Source organism: Vulpes lagopus, chromosome 24 (assembly GCF_018345385.1).
Source record: "Vulpes lagopus strain Blue_001 chromosome 24, ASM1834538v1, whole genome shotgun sequence".
NCBI lineage: Eukaryota > Metazoa > Chordata > Mammalia > Carnivora > Canidae > Vulpes > Vulpes lagopus.
The window spans coordinates 44,030,397-44,042,433 of NC_054847.1; positions in this window are offsets into that span (position 1 = coordinate 44,030,397).

Sequence of the window (12,037 nt, forward strand, 5' to 3'; positions counted from 1 at the left end):
TTCACGTGGTGACTGCAGGGTTCCAAAACACAGAGAGTTTCAAAGCTCAACTAGTTTCCAAGTCTGTGATTGGGCCACATTTGCTATCATCCCCTTGACAAAAGCAACTCTCAGGGCCAAGCCCAGAGCCGATATGGGAGGGCACTACTCAAGAGCAGAGAAGGAAATTATAGTGACATTTGTGCAAATGATTCATTCCTCTATCCCATTGCTAGGTTTGGGTTTTCAGGTGAGACTCTCCTAGAAGTTGCTATTTTATGAGAAGTTCTCCCTCTGATCGTGGGCCCCATATACACCAGCTGGAACTGTTCGCAGTTACTACAGCCCAGGGAAGACGACACCTTGCTGCCTCACTTCATGCAGTCTGAGATCTGGAGTTGTGCACTCCTTCCCCTGGACCATGCTAGGTTCCACCCCTGGGGTGGCTTAACGTGGCTCGAATTAAAGTGGCTTCATAGATTTCCTATGCACCCCTAATTTCCACACAGACCACACCCCGGCATCTTTAAGAGAAGAGCAAGACATTTGTGACAGCGCCATGAATATCTCTCTCCCAAGACTCACACCCAAACTATCTTCCTCTTCCTTAAGCCAAAAGTATCAATGAATCATTGTTAGAGCCACATGTCGGAGATTGGAGACCGAATTCACCAGACGTGGGCAGGAAAGAGGCTCAGGAAAGAGAGACTATACCTCCCTGGGGGGCAGCGGGGAGGGTATCTCAGATTGGACTCCCCCTCAGAGATGAGAGGAAGTACAATAAAGAGAGGAAAGTCGGGGATCCCTGGGTGGCTCAGCGGTTGAGTGTCTGCCTTCGGCCCAGGGCATGATCCTAGAGACCTGGGATCGAGTTCCACATGGGGATCCCAGTGTGGGGCCTGCTTCTCCCGCTGCCTGTGTCTCTGCCTCTCTCTTTCTCTCTGTCTCTCATGAATAAATAAAGAAAATCTTTAAAATAAAAAAAAAAGAGAGAGTGAGAAAGGAAAGCCAGAACAGGTCTTGTGGCACGTTATTTGGAATTTCATAAAATTCATTAAAAATTTTGTTTCAAGTTTGAATATAATTGCCGTGAGTAGCTCCCGTGGCGGTGCAAGAGGCAGTATAGGCCAGTGGTTAGGAGAGCAGGCTTCCCTCAAGCCTTGCTTCCATCACTACTACCCGTGTGAGCTTGGACGAGTTAGCCTAGGTTAGCCTCACTTGTTCCCTCTGTAGTGGTCACGGTTCTCCCAAGAAACAGAACCGATAGACAGAGATGGAGGCGGAGATCAATTTTAAGGAATTGGCTCCCTGAATTGCAGGGCCTGGCGAGTCTGACGTCCGTAGGACAGGCAAGAACTCTGATAGTTGTTGACGTTGCAGTGTAGAGTCAGAGCTCCACAGAGCACAGGCTGGAAACTCACGCAGGGTTTCTATGTCGCACTCCTGAAGATAATTCCTATTTCTGGGGGTGGGGAGCATCAGTCTTTGCTCTTGATGCCTTCAAATGGTTGGATGAGGCCTCCCCAAATTATAGGGCATCATCTACTTTACTCAGAGGGCACTCATTTAAATGTTAATCATATCTTAAAAACAAAACAAAAAAAAACCTTCATGACGCTATCTAGATGTTCAGCATCATCGCCTAAGCCAGGTTGAGGTGTAAAATTAACTATCACACTATCCATTAAAGGGAAACAAATAGTATATATGTCATAGAATTGTAATGCAATGAAGCAGACGAAGCAGGGAGGAGGGCTCCCAGCATTAATCGTGGTTATCATTATTCCTACCCATACCCTGTAGAACCAGTAAAGGCTGGTCATCCACGTAAATTAGGGCTATCTAGTTTGGGGATGCAGAAGGTTTGGTGGATTTATGGCAGTTAAGTGGTTTTATTCCTTATAGAACCAGAGCGGGGCATCTGGGGTTAGTTTTAAATTGATGTTTGTTTTCAAAAGAAAAGGAATTTTAAAAGAGCTCTGATCCTTTAAGACTGAACCATTGCTTTGGAGACCCATCACCTAGCAACAGGAAGATAATACCTTCTCTCCTCCAACAGGTAAACCTCTGGCTTATCTAATTGAAATTTCAGGCTTCCTGCCACACTCCTGAAAAACCATCACTTTAAAGGGATCAAACTGTACAAGCCAAACAAAGTCAAATTTGAATGTGCTGGTTTTCAAATGGCAGGCTAATGAGATTTTCATTGGGAGAAGAGATTTGAAGCTTTACAGCTCATCATTTAAGTAGCTTTGTTCCATTGGCATTCATCAAATTTCACAAAAAGACGGCAGTAAAATTCCCTTTTTTTTGACTCCTGTCTGGGGATCAAAGATAAGTGTTAGAAGCAGAAACAAAGTGTAAATTGTAAGAAAATAAAGAATTATCTAGACTTTTCACCAGGTGGAGTTATCTTTTATTCTTCCCTCCCTGTTCCCTGACCCTCCCTTCCCATGTTCGTTACAAATGCTATCCATCCTACTTCTGCGATGACTGCTCATTCCATGCTTTTCCGTTTCACCGACACTGCCCTTTACAGTGCTCCTGATTGATCTCCCTGACCACACCGTCTAATCCATTCTTTATAGCATTGACCAGTTTATTTCTTTTAAGACACAGCCTTTCCTCCTTCTATTCTCTGCTCAAAAGTTTCAATAACTACTATTGCTTTCCTTTCAACAGAGTTCAAACTCCTCTGCTTGGCATTTAAGACCTTCTGTGATATGACCTCACATTATCTTTCCAAGATTCTGTCCATAACTCTATGCTCCAATTCTAGCCGAACACAAATTTCTGGCCCTGAGCCTTTTTGACTCCACACGTCTATTTATACTACCACCTCTTCAAGTGCCATCTGCTTGAATCCCAGTAGTTCACCTAGGCCCAGGTATGCCACTTCCTCCAAGAAGCCTTCCTTGATTTCCCTTCTCCCAGGCAGTAATAGATTCTCACCTTCAATCACACCTCTCTTGTGATATTTATCACATTTAGAGAAGTCAGTAGGACGTAGTCGTTAGGTGCCCAATTTTGGAGGCAGAGAGCTGGGTGTGAGGCCCAGCTCTCCTGCTTCTTATCTGTGTTTCCTTGGACAAATTGCTTACCTTCTGGGAGTCATAGCTCATGTTTGTCTTTTTGAAAAATGAGATAGCCAGTGGTTGGTGAAAGTTAAATAAGTTAAATCATGGAACGTGCCTGGCATGTCGCTGACAGTCAGTAAAGATTAACTCTTACTTTTAAAAAATCACATTTAACCTTTATTATAGTCTATATAGGCCCCATCTCATTCCTCCATTAGGAAATCCTTTGGGGATAGAATCTGTCATAAGCCCACCGTGTTCCTCTCCCCACAGTGCCTGACATGTATTAATATTTGAAAAAAAATTGTATACAAAATCAAGCTCGTGGTGGCCTTTCCTGGGTAGCCTTCCTAAAATGCCCCCTCCACCCCCACCAGCGCACCCCAGTCACGTGGTGTCTCTTTACTGGACCTTATTTTGACATGACACTAATTCTCATCAGAGTTAGAGCATATGCTTGTTGTTTTTGTCATACATATATCTTATTGTCTTACCCTCCCCCCCCCCAAAAAAAATGCACTCTCAAAAAGACAAGGACTTTTGTGTGTTTTGATTATTGCTGAATCCCAGCACCTGGATCAGTGTGCAGAGTGGGCATTCAACAAATATTTGCTGAACACATGAATGAATGAGGATCTCCCTTCTCCCCGCCCGCCCCCCCAAGTGGTATATCTAAATAAAGTGATGATGCTTATTGCCAATTCCTCAAAGCTAGGTTTATAAAGAACAATTAGACTTACAGCCAGATGATTTTGGTATAGAAGTGTCAGGGGAAGAAACCTGTGATTGGAAATGTGAGGTAGCAATGTCTACTGCTTACCCATTTCTTCTCTGCCTCTCCTGTGGGGCATGTGAGAAGAGAGCATGTCTCTGCTTCCCTTCCAGTTAGGCAGGACCATGTTCTAGAGCAGAAGTGAAGCAGGTCACTTCCAGACCAAAGCATTTAATTATCAGCGTGAGACCCTCTTTCTCTGCCTCGTCACCTAAGGAGATCACATGTTCCAAGAGGTACAGCCACGGGATGGTGGTCCCCCTGTTCAGCCTGGATCCTGCAATAGTGCATAGACTGAGTCACCTAGACCCACAAACAACTTTTTAAGAGTGAGAAATAAGCTGGGTGGTGCTCAGCCATGAGACACAGGGGTTGTTTGTTACTATGCATAACCTAGCTACCCTGACCAATACAAACTGTATTAGGGTGGATTGTATCAAAAGCCAGAAGGAGGGTCTTGGCATTTAGAAACAAACCTATCAATGCAAAGTAGTCTTTCACCGGAAATATTAAGTAACACAACATATGCTCTAGTTTTTTTGGTGACCATGAAAATGTCCTCTCATTTTCCTTGATTGTCCCTCATTCTTTGTAGATAAGGTGAATGTACCAACCTTTACTGGACTTCAGTGGGGTCCTTGCTTTGCATGCTACCATATTTACCAAAGCCCATGCATCTCAGAACCATACAGTCATGATTCTAACATGAATGTGGATCAATTAATGCTGTACCGTGCAAAGCAAGGACTGCCTGAATTTGACTTTACTAGGAAGCACTGAGCTATAAAGGGACAACACTTTGAAACTCAATTTCCTGACAGTTTTCTTCGCTTTTATTTTTTTTCTTTCCAGAACAAGAATGTTTTTCCTATAAATTACTGTGACTTCTCAAGAACAATGAACTTCACGCACTCTATCTTAATATTGCTGATTGACATGGTCTTCCTTCTTCATATCCAAACCACCATTCTTCCCATCACATAAGTAATACCAGTTATTGAGTTATAATCATTATTTCATCATTGATTCACTCAAAATATTGCAGAATTAGTTTAAAAACGAATAGCTGCCATTTTCTTTTCTAAAAATGCCTTTACTGTCTGAGAGACAGCCTCCTTGTGCAAAAATAATAAGGCCGGGGATGCCTGAGTGGCTCAGTGGTTAAGTGTCTGCCTTTGGCTCAAGGTGTGATTCTGGGATCCTGGGATCCAGTTCTGGATCAGGCTCTCCGCAGGGAGTCTGCTTCTCCCTCTGCTTATGTCTCTGCTTCTCTCTGTGTCTCTCATGCATAAATAAATAAAATTTTTAAATAACAATAATAATAAGGTCAACCCAGGAGCCATGAATTCTTCCCCAGGACTCAGGGATGGATTTGCATCACTCTTTCTGTCCTTTGAGCAAGAACAATTTGGCCAGAGGATGAGGATGATCCATGTCCACAGGATGGGACAAATGGATTGACTTTCCAAGGGATGAAGTCCATGTTGTTGGCTGCATTAGCACAATACTCTCCACAGCTGAACTCATGAGTCATCTGTTTTGTTTTGTTTTTAAGATTTTATTTATTTATTCATGAGAGACACAGAGAGAGAGAGGGAGAGACACAGGCAGAAGGAGAAGCAGGCTCCATGCAAGGAGACCGATGTGGGACTCGATCCCGGGACTCTGGTATCAGGCCCTGAGCCAAAGGCAGATGCTCAACCACTGAGCCACCTGGGCATCCCGAGCCATCTGTATTCTTAAAGAGGTTCCCAAACCTACTGATTCATGTTTGACACCGACCGAACCCCTGCTGGTGCTAGGAAAATCAGCTGTTTTAAGGCATAAAGTCTATGCACTATGTCTTACAATCTAGCTTGGGTCTTGAGTGCCTGTATCTTCTAAAGTAGAAAGTGAGAATAGTGCAAAACATTTACATTTGCTGTTTCAGAAAGTCTGGAACTTTCTGTCATGTCCATATTACATATAAAAGATAATCCACGATAAGGGCCAAGGGTTGTGTAGGCCCAGTAAGTGCTGTAGGAATGAAGAGCCTCCAAGAGAGGGGATCCGAGGACTGGGTAGGCAGTTTTATTGAGGAGATGAGGCGAAGGGCAGGTGAGACCTGCATCTGAGACAGGAACTCAAATGCCCAGGGAGCCAAGCAGACAACATGAGCAAAGGCAGTAAGAATGGGAAGTACTAATGGCTGTGTAGGAGCATGAGGCCATGTTTCCAGGCCTTCAGATTTTTCAAAAAAGTCAGAAATCCATATTTGTAAGAAATGGCCAGATTTTAAAATATTGGCAACCCAGATAAACACAATTGCAAGTCAAATAAAACCGTTTCTGGCAGGATTGGACTGCTGCCTTGCAACTCTCGCCCCAGGTCATCCAGGCAGGAAGCTTGAGAAAAATTTTCTTCTGCTCTCAGCCGACCTTTTGCATTTCGGATAACTCCACTTCTACTATGTGCAGAATATAGTTAGCGCTGATTAAATTGATATTAGATATAGTGCATTTACTTTGCATAATTCCTTAATTTTGAAGAGGAAATTTCTATTTCCCTATTTTCCCTTCCCATTATGTATCTTTCTATACATAATTCTGCTCTGTCAACAGTAATTGTCCTGAGCCGCTGCCACACTGGGGAGAGCTGCTGAAGAGGCCTTGGCCGTGATTAATTAAATTCTATTTGCTGAGAGCAAATGGCAGAGTCCTCAATCACGCTTCACGCCTCTTCGGCTGCCTCCAGAGGAAGCTGTTGTCAGGATTATAAAACTGCAACTTTACTTATTTTATTTTTTATTGTGGTAATACATACCCAATATTTACTATTTCTAGCATTTTTAAGTGTACCGCTCGGTGGTACGTTGTAGGCGCATGGACAATGTTGTGCAACCACCACTGCCATCCGTTTCTAGAACCTTTTCATCATTCCAAACAGACACTGTTTACTCATTAAACAAGAACTACCTGGTCCTCCCTCCCCACCAGCCCCTGGTAACCCCTATTCCACTTTCTGCCTCTGTGAATTTGCCCACTCCTCCCACTTCATGTAAGTGAAATCACCCAAGAGTTGTCCTTCTGGGTCTGGCCCATTTCACGAAGCATAATGTTTCCAAGGTCCATCCATGTTGTGGCAAATATCCCATTTACTTTACTTTTGTTTTTTTGTTTGTTTGTTTGTTTCTTTCCTCCATGTCTCCTCATACTTTCCCTGCTTTAGTGGTAAATACATGCAAAAAAGATGATACTTAAAGCATAAAAGCCACCTAAGGATGCATTATCCAGAGCTTTAATTCTCTTAAAAAGAAAGGATCCTAATTTGTCCAAATCTCTGGCTTTCAGACTGTCTGGATTTGAATCCTGCCACCACCATTAACTATTGTATGGCTCCAGGAATGTTATTCAACCTCCCTGTGCCCTGGAATTCTCACATAAAAAAAAAAAAAAAAACAGGATGATAATAATTCACATATATGCTAATATCCGATGTTAGGTATAATACAGAAGGAGCTATCTATACAGAGCAGCTTTAGTCATTTAATTTTTTGGAAACATAACCAGGGACTGATTGTATATCTCCGTGTGTGTGTGTGTGAGTGTGTGTGTGTGTGATCTAAATAATTTATTTAAATGAGTCCTTGGTAGTGAATGTGGCCTGTTTGCTCACCAGGTGCTGCTCAGGGATCCAGGACTATGAGTGATGGGAGGAGAAGCTGCCACAGAGCCTCTGCATGGTGGTCCTCACGACAGACCCCTGGTCAGGGGGGTCCCATCCCCAGCCATCACACTGAAGTTTGGGAGCAGAGGACACCCCACACAACAGGATAACAGTGGCAACTCTCAGTGGGGAAGTTGACCAAAATATTTGGAAGTTCTCTGAAAGAAGGAAAAGAGAAAAGAAGGAACAGGGCAGGGGTGCGTGGAAAGGTGGGATCTAATCCATTGAACGAGCCCATTCGGCGTTGGCGCAGAAATCATAGCATACCTTTTATCAGCCCCAAGACCATCAACTTTTCTGATAGTCAAGCACTGTTCAAGAAGCACAGGTGAAAGAAAAGATGCAAGTGAGAATGTTCTCTGCAGATCCTTTATGCAAAGGAACTAGGTAAGATCCCTCCCTCCAGGCAGATCACAGTCAGGTAGGAGAGAGAGGTCTGTAAGTCAACGGGCTCTATGAGAGTCCCAAGCAGAAGAAGAAAGGTCCATAAGATACCAGGTAGCGCAGAGAAGGGAGTCATGAGCCCTCTCACGGACGAGCAGAAACTTCCTGGCATATGTGGCATCAAGGTTAGAAAACTGCGTAGTTTCCCAGTCCGACCAGAGGGAGGGAGAGACAGTGTATGGGCAGTTGCATTCTGGGAACGTTTAAAATTCTTGAACATTGGTGGAGTTTAACGATAAGTTGGAGAGGTAGGGAGGGGGAGGAACCAGGAGCCCCGTGTGCGATGCTAAGGTACAGGGACCCTGGTCTTATTGATGAGATGGACCCAGTAAAAGTTTTCATCAGGAGAGGGGCAGGCTCAGAGATCTGTGGTTTCTGAAAGAACACACGAGCCTTGGTCAAGAGGACAGTAAGTGGGTAGTGGAGATAAAGCAGAAGGCAGGGCCATTAGCCAAGAGTTGATTGGAGTTCCCTGATGAGCATCAAAACCAGGGGAGCGGCCAGAATAATGTAGAAGAAAAATAAACAACCTTGATACTTCTTTTATTATTTTTTTAGTCTTTTTTTAAGTTTTTTTTTCTGAGAAAGCATTTATTGGGAGCTATGAGAGACTCTTCTAGCGTTATATTTGTTTAAATTCAATTAATTAACATATAACGCATTCTTGGTTTCAAAGGTAGAGATCAGTGACTCATCAGTCTTATATAACACCCAGTGCTCATTACATCCCTTGCCCTCCCTAATGCCCATCACCCAGTTATCCCATCCTCCCCACCCTCATCCCTCCAGCAACCCAGGTTGTTTCCTATGATTAAGAGTCTCTTATGGTTTGTCTCCCTCTCTAATTTCATCTTGTTTTATTTTTCCCTCTCTTTTCCTATGATCCTCTGTTTTGTATCTTAAATTCCATGTATGAATGAGATCATATGATAATTGTCTTCCTCTGATTGACTTGTTTAGCTTAGCATAATATCCTCTAGTTCCATCCATGTTGTTGCAAATGGCAGGATTTCATTTTTGATGGCTGAGTAATATTCCATTGTATATATATATATATATAACCCATCTTCTTTATCCATCCATCCGTTGATGGACATCTGGGCTCTCTCCATAGTTTGGCTATTGTGGACATGGCTGCTATAAACATTGGGGTGCAGGTGCCCCTTCAGATCACTACATTTGAATCTTTGAGGGAAATACCCAGTAGTACAATTGCTGGGTTGGAGGGTAGCTCTATTTTCAACTTTCTTTGGAACCTCCATACTGTTTTCTAGAGTGTCTGCAGCAGTTTGCATTCCTACCAGCAGTGTAAGAAGGTTCCCCTTGCTCTGCATTCTCACCAACATCTGCCATTTCTTGACTTGTTAATTTTAGCCATTCTGACTGATGTGATTTGGTATTTCATTGTGGTTTTGATTTGTATTTTCCTGATGCCAAGTGAAGTGGAGCATTTTTCATGTGTCTGTTGGCCATTTGTATGTCTTCTTTGGAGAAATGTCAATTCATGTCTTCTGCCCATTTCTTGATTGAACTATTTGTTCTTTGGGTGTTGAGTTTGTTAAGTTCTTTATAAATTTTGGGTAATAGCCTTTTATCTGTTATGTTATTTGCAAATATCTTCTCCCATTCTGTTGGTTGTCTTGATTTTGTCAACTGTTTCAGAGTTGGAACAAATAATCCTAAAATTTGTGTGGAACCAGAATAGGCCCCAAATAGCCAAAGGAATGTTGAAAAAGAAAACCAAAACTGGTGACATCACAATTCCGAACTTCAAGCTCTATTACAAAGCGGTAATCATGATCTTGTATGGGACTGGCACAAAAACAGACATTGATCTATATCAATGGAACAGAATAGAGAACCCAGAAATGGACCTTCAACTCTATGGTTAACTAATCTTCAACAAAGCAGGAAAGAATCCAATGGAAAAAAGACAGTCTCTTCAACAAATGGTGGTAGGAAAACTGGAGAGCAACATGCAGAAGAATGAAACTGGACCATTTCCTCACACCATACACAAAAAATAGACTCATAATGGATGAAAGACCTAAATGTGAGACAGGAACCCATCAAAATCCCAGAGGAGAACACAGGCAGCAACCTCTGTAGCCTCAGGCACAGCAGTTTCTTACTAGACACGTCTCCAAAAGAAAGGGAAACAAAGGCAAAAATGAACTATTAGGACTTCATCAAAATAAAAAGTTTTATATATATATATATTTTTTAAAGTAATCTCTACATCCAATTTGGGGCTCAAACTAATGACCCCAAGATCAAGAGTCACGTGCTCCTCTGACTAAGCCAGCCAGGTGCCTTTAATTTTTTTGGCTATAAAGCCATTCATTTAATAGGTATTTAATGATCACTCACTGTTAACTGAAGCATTTCATTATTACATGTTATATTTTTAAGCATTTTGAAACCTTTTCACAAGCATTTTTACCATGTTTGAGCCCAAGAGTAACTATGCAAGGTAGTTGGTTCTATCATCCCCATTTTATAGATGCAGAAACCGAGGTCCAGAGAGGTAAACTGATTTTTCCCAGGTGACACAGAGAACTAGCTGCAAAGCCTGAGCTGAGACCCAAACCTTACCCCGAACCACATGTACTCTCTGCTCTCCACCCGAGGACATCAATAGCTCAAAACCATTTCCCTGTTTATGCATCCGCAGAAAATGAAAGTCTGCTGGGCAACGGGGTTATTGGTCAAGGGAATGGAAAATTTCAAAGAAAGCCAAAACTTTTAGTGAACTGTAGAATTCTTGGAGTCATCGATCTAGATACAAATGACCCAGCAAATGGGAAGGAATGCAGGGCTGTTTCTGGTTTGTTTTTGAATTAAGTGGGGAATCCACTTATCCATTCACCCAGCTCTGGCACAGTTAATAACAAGGATTTATGGGGTGCTTGACAGGATGCCTTTGCCTACCTCCCGGGGTAAAATCTGTAAAATTTCTGTGTTAGATAGAAAGGCGGATGTGGCCATGAAGACCTGTCTTGATTGCTAAGGAAAACCAAAAAGCAGTTGGTGACCCATTTAGGCTTTAATTTGCTTTCAGACTTCTCTACCATCTGTGGATGCCGGGGGGTGAGTCTTGTTTAGCCCATGAACACACATGGCTTCTGTTTGGTGTCTCCGTTCACCTGTGTCCCAAACATGAGGCCTTCAAAAAGGCAAAGTCACCTCTTCTGTCTCTTGCTAAGTTCGTCGTGTATTTGTGGCTCCCAGACCTATTTGTTGAAAAACATTTTCCATTCAGAGTTAAATCTGGCTGATTCCACCACTGTATTTATATGGCTGTAAAAAGAAATTAGTCCTGCTGTAATAATTTTTTTTCCACTTTGTGGGCAGAGAGGCCCATTCGAAGCCACAATGTTTCCCACTTTCATCAAACTCTAAAAATGACAGATAGGCTCTGGGCACAACCCCACAATCACCTGGTAGGGGGAGCAGCCTTAAAGAAGGCGACAGTGGCAATCTTTTCCTGAACCCCCATGAGAGAGGTTGCCCACACCTCAAGTTTCAACCCAAATTAGAGTCAACCCGACTCGTGGGAAAAGATAGTCTGGAGAAAAAACAGAAATCACCTTAGAAATCACCTAGAAAAGTGATCATCAAGTTCATTTCTTCTGTAGAACTCCTTTTTTTTTTTTTTTTTTTTTAAGATTATTTATTTGTGAGACAGAGAGAGACAGGGATAGCGAGAGAGCAGGGATGAGAGGGAGAAGCAGGCTCGCCACTGAGCAGGGAGCCTGATGCAGGACTCGATCCTAGGACCCTGGGATCATGATCTGAGCTGAAGGCAGATGGCCTAACAAACCAAGCCACCCAGACCTCCCCAGTAGAACTCCTTTTAACCAGGCAGAAATATATGAAGGACTGGTTGACACTGACCCACTGTCCTCCCCTTCCTGACCTCCCCTTAGCCGGGACCAGCATCTTTTCTTTTTTCGCCTTGAACCTAGGTTGAATGATCTGCCCCCAAGCCTTCCCCTTTGTGAATCACAAGAGACCTCCAGAGGACAGAGCCCAGGCCTTTGCCTAATGGTTGGGGGGC